Genomic DNA, 5,381 nt, shown 5'->3' with positions numbered 1-5,381 from the left:
AAAATCATTGTGGACATTTAAACATAATTTATTGACTTCCTGCACCTTCCTGTCTCTTTTTATGAATATTAAAAAATGGCAATCTTTTCCTGGCAGGTTACGGTTGTTTTGACCAAGCCAGATTGTTACACATCCTTCCATGTGTGTGGCGTTTAAATTTCAATCGGCTAGCACCTTCCTTGATCTACTACCTTGAGTTATGACTAAAATTAATATTTTAGGTGCTTCCTGGCCACATGTTCTTCATTCTAGGTTTTAAAACAACGTTGGTTTTATTTGATAATGCACACTAACTGGGATATGCATTTTATCTATTTTAAAGACAGTAAGGAGCCAGAAATAACAAGTCATATTCTCATGTGTAAGACTCTGCCTGATTGGATAACATCTACATTTTTATATTTTCATTTGTTTACATAATGTAGTCTGTTCAGCATCTATGTAAAAACAYGGAGAAGGAACACTTATGAGTAAGTGTCCTCCTGCCAGGGCTGGTGTGTAACCGACTCTTGTGTTTATAAAGACAAATGGACATTTATGAGCTGTTTACGAGACACTTGAATCAAGTGGAATGACTTGTCTCAAATTTTTAATGATCTTTTTGAAATTAAATCTGTAAGCACTCCACAATATTACCATTAAGCTGTCTATGACTGGCTCCAAAGCTGTAACCCAAGCACAGAGTCTGCTTTTTTTTTTCATTCACACACACATCAGTTCATATGTGGCTATAGAGAWGCAAGAGAGTGTTTATCAGAAAAGGGTGACTCGGCCCTTGAGCTGGACCCTCACACAGACAAGGGAGTCAGATGATTTGCAGCTTGCTTGGCATAAAAAGGCTTTTAAAGACATTTCTCAAATCACTTTTGAGCTAATGGAAACTCAGTTCCATCCTCCTTAAACAATGGGTTAAAGAAACRCACCAGCTGTACTTGGGGAAACAGTTTGTTCAGGTGTAACTGAACACAGAAGGGCAAACTGCTGGAGTTTCAGTGTAACTGTTGCGTCAGKGTCCGTTTTGGGTTCATTACCACTAAAGTTTATAACACACAAAGAAAATTAATTAATCTCAGTTATTTAGACAGCTGGGGACATCTTTTTGTCCCTGAAGTGCCAGAAGAGGCACAGTCATTTGTAAGGAAGCTCCAGGAAGTGGCTTTCTGTTTGCTGCACAATTAGTCCTGTAATGTCCTTGTCAGCTCAGCTCACATACATAAATTATTATTGCTGTGAAAATCCACAGCACATATGATGGCAGTGAGGGGGTGGTTTAAGGAAGTTTTGGTAGTAGGATATTGTTTGGAATAGTGACAGAAGTAAAAAAAAAGAGTTTAATGTGGAAGCTTTTATTGTACTTCAAAGTTGGGGATTACTGACATAGACTTACGAAGAAAAAAACTGCATTTAAAGTGGACGTATGCTTTTAAATCCTTATTTTTCGCTTTTAAATCATGTAAGGCCAGTTTTCACAGAGTTAGTTTTGAGTGAAACCGCAACATTTTTGTTGCGATCCAGCCACTCATTTTCACGTCACCGGTGATCGGAGTCTCTGACACATCTGGCATTTTTTTTTTGAAACCAGGTCTCAGAGTGGAATTTTTCGTTAACACACTCCACGGAGGTGTGARGTACGCATGCGCAAACAGCCGGCACACAGGCAACTCCAGCAAACGTCTTCTAAACAAACAATAACTGCAATAAATTATAGACTGTAGAGTGTGTTTTGTGTTACTCACTCTTTTCAGCATGATGACGTAGAACCAAAAAAAAACCAAAAAAAAACATATTATTTCCAAAGGAATGTTTGTTTATTCACCAGGTTCAGACAAAAATGATCATGCATCCACTGCATGATCAGTGCATAAGTTAAACGGGAAAACCATATTAAAATAAAAAAATAAAAAATACACCACACACACATACCTTATCTTATATCTGGCAACCCTGCATGGCTCCAGGTAAAACAGATGACTTTTTTTTTGTTCATTTGCCTCAATAACATTGAAAAAAAACACCAGCATTTTCAGAGACCGGCCTTGTGTAAACAGGGCCTTAGTTGGGGTGTGTATCAATTATCTGGTCTGAATTCCTCCTTTTGGCAACACAAGCCCCTGTTTCACCCCTTTTCTGAAGTGAAAAGCAACTCAGTTTGAGGCTGTCTCTTTAAATCTTTGCAAGGCGCTTCACCCCCCGAGCTTTTTTAAATTTTATTTTCAAATTAATCAAAAGATGTCAGCAATGAAAGACACCATCCAGCCTTACAGCCAGAGTCTGACCTGGAGTGAGAGGAGGATGAAGATGACACAATTCTAGTTGGTAAGTCCATACTTTACAGTATGTATAATATGAGGATATGTTTGCAGCAACGGGAGAGACTAAATTAAACTTTTCTGCACTCTTAGAGACTCCAGGCACACAAAAAATATTGCTAATATCTAAAAAAGTGGATTGTGCATGACACGTACCCCTTAAATATTGATATTTAGGCCAATTAGTCTAGTAGCTAAAACATTCCTTTTATCTGATTAACTGAACTGTACAATTTAGATATTTTAGTGATAATGCACCTACATGCATACTAATAAAAACAGTTTCTATCAAATGGTTGTAAATTATGTTACAAAATTATATAATGATTGACCAATCACAGATCCCAACTGTTTCATGAACTTACTGACTCACTGGAAACATTTCCTATATGGTAAAAGCCAAATAGAAGAAAACCAACAGGGGAGGAGCCATTCAAAGAGAAGAGAAAAGTGGACATGAGCATCACCCAACCTCTCAATAGTTCTGACAGAATCTAAGCAAAGATTTTGATGTATGTTTAAACGAAAACATCATTTCACATGGTTTGAAGACAGTCTCGACACATCATCAGCATAGAATCAATCTGAGTGAAATGGCTGCCACACAACTAAATGACTTTTGCAAACTCAAAAAATGGCAATGACAGTGGCAGTAATTGAGAAGCTATAACCCATACCCTGAGAGCTAACAGATTGTGTGGGGAAACTTTGGCGTTCAATGCMAGCAGCATGCATTCTTTCAAGAAATGCTAGTTTTGAATGTACCTACATTTTGATCAGTTAAGACATGTCTAACATGTTTTTTGCATTCCTTCTTTTCTGTTATACCGGCACAATGCCATGCAATGCAACATGTTTTATAGCACCACAGTAAAAGGCAAACTAAGCTGTAGTTGTTTTTACAAAGAGACTTATTCTGAGAAGAAATTCTTGGTTYAATTAGTGGAGTTGATTATTCATTTGAAAGCCATTGATTATAGGAGATGTGCTGTCAGCGTCCTCATTATTCCCTTTGGCGGATAAGAGCTCTTTGTCAAGATGCATGATGAGTCGATGATGTGTACCTCTTAGCAGTATGACATCTTCATCCATCATGGGAATTTTGGATCTCTCAATCTCCACGGCCTCAGCGCTCAATCACAGCTCGCTCAGCTGCTGACACGCAGCCACTGTAACATGCAGGAGGAGCAGCAGATGAGCGCTCCATTAATGAAAAAATAACATATCACACAATACAAATGGGTGGGAAGAAGTGAGAGCACTTCAGAAATGCCCAGATAATTAGACTGTCCAGCAGCAGATTGATGGATGCACTATAATTACCTTTGTGTTATTATTTCAGGGCCAGACAAAAAAGAAAAAGCTGCTCCCTCTGCTTTGAGTTGCACTGATTCATTAATCTCATTAATGTGTGGAATTAATATCATTTTATCAGACATTCCAGAACTGCTTCTGGTGTACACGGTGAAAGCCATGATTCAGAACTGTCACCGAGGGCATATCGCACCGTTAGCTCATCTGCTTTCAGATCACACCATGGCTAAAAATTGTGTTCAGTACATCCAAGACTGTGGATTCACTCAAATACAGTTTCTCTAGCTTATATGCAGAACTGTGTTCATTCTCTGCTGAAGTAAAGAAAATACTTAAATATAATCAGAAGATAAATTTACCTTAGGAGCATATGTGGGCATTTGACATTCTGTGGTCCAACTATCTCTGTTTTCTGATTGTAGAAGGTTTAATATTTAGAATTATTTCCTTGTATTCTATGTGTAAACCCTGTTAGAATTGTAGTAGCAAGTATACTTTGTACCGTTCAATGGTAGTGTTGAAAGTTGATTTTCTTTATAATGTCTTGTGTCGACTTCTCCGTTATACAGGCATTGTCACAGTGAGCAAACTTGTATGAAATATTTAGCAATGGTTTTAGCGTAGATGCCCTTTCTGACTCAAACTGGGCTCAAATCTGCAACTTCAGGATTACAAGACTGCAGCACTGACCCAATGAGCTACCACAACCTAAACAGAACCTACCTGAATGTTAGTCTTAGATGTAAATCTCTGAAAAAATAAACCCTTCTTTAAAAAAACATGAAACAATTATTAATTTGTTCAAATTCAGGGTTTACTGGTTTCACAATTCTTCTTTTAGATACTGTTTTTGATGAATGTTTGAAATGTTACAATACGAAGCACAGATCAAAAAAGTCTCTGTCAAAATCAAATATAAAATTTAAAAAATGAATAAACAAACTGTAAAAGACAACTCAAGTGTATGTTGATTTAACAATTCATACTTAAAAATGAGGTACAGATTTTATWTGCTGTCTTGTTAGGTAAATGACTTTTCACTGATTAAACAATAGCTACAGTTTGCTAGGCACATTCACCCCCCGTCCAATTTATGTTGTAGCAGGATGAGGAAGCAGCAGTGCAAGCCATACGCCCCCAACTACATCATGTATAGCCCCGCAGGTGGTTCAGTTTGTCACTGGGAGGAAATGGGATCTTTACACCCAATTTGAGGTGAAGTGACTCAGAGTTTACATGTAGGATATCCCGTGACCCCGGCGTAATGACTTCCAGACTGCAGGTGGTCCGGCTCTTGTGTGGCAGTGATAGGACTCCATAAACAGACCTAATCACATTCTGCTCTGTCTGGCTCAGTTTTCATATAATTGTAATAATAATAAGAATGAAAACCCTTGAATGGGTAAGATTATCTGCTTAAAAAAGATTAATTGAATTAAATTAATTATAAAGCGAAGGGAAATTCCTTCACATGTAGACTCGCATTTTGAAACCAATCAGATCCCAACCTAACTGTACACACTGTCCATACTACTATAGTTATTGAAGTGACGTTACCCTTTTCATAAGGGGCACCATACGAGGAAAATCTCTCAGGCTTCTGGGGGTTATGGAAATCCAGTCTTTGTCCTGCAGAGGAAAATTATGGTAAGCAATAAGAGCCATCACAAAAAAAAAAACAGCTGTTCATGTATCCCTTCTTTTTTAATGACCCCCCCTCCCACACACACACACACACACACACACACACACACACAC

Source organism: Austrofundulus limnaeus, unplaced genomic scaffold (genome assembly GCF_001266775.1).
Source record: "Austrofundulus limnaeus strain Quisiro unplaced genomic scaffold, Austrofundulus_limnaeus-1.0 Scaffold46, whole genome shotgun sequence".
Classification (NCBI taxonomy): Eukaryota; Metazoa; Chordata; class Actinopteri; order Cyprinodontiformes; family Rivulidae; genus Austrofundulus; species Austrofundulus limnaeus.
This window is presented reverse-complemented; position numbering follows the sequence as displayed.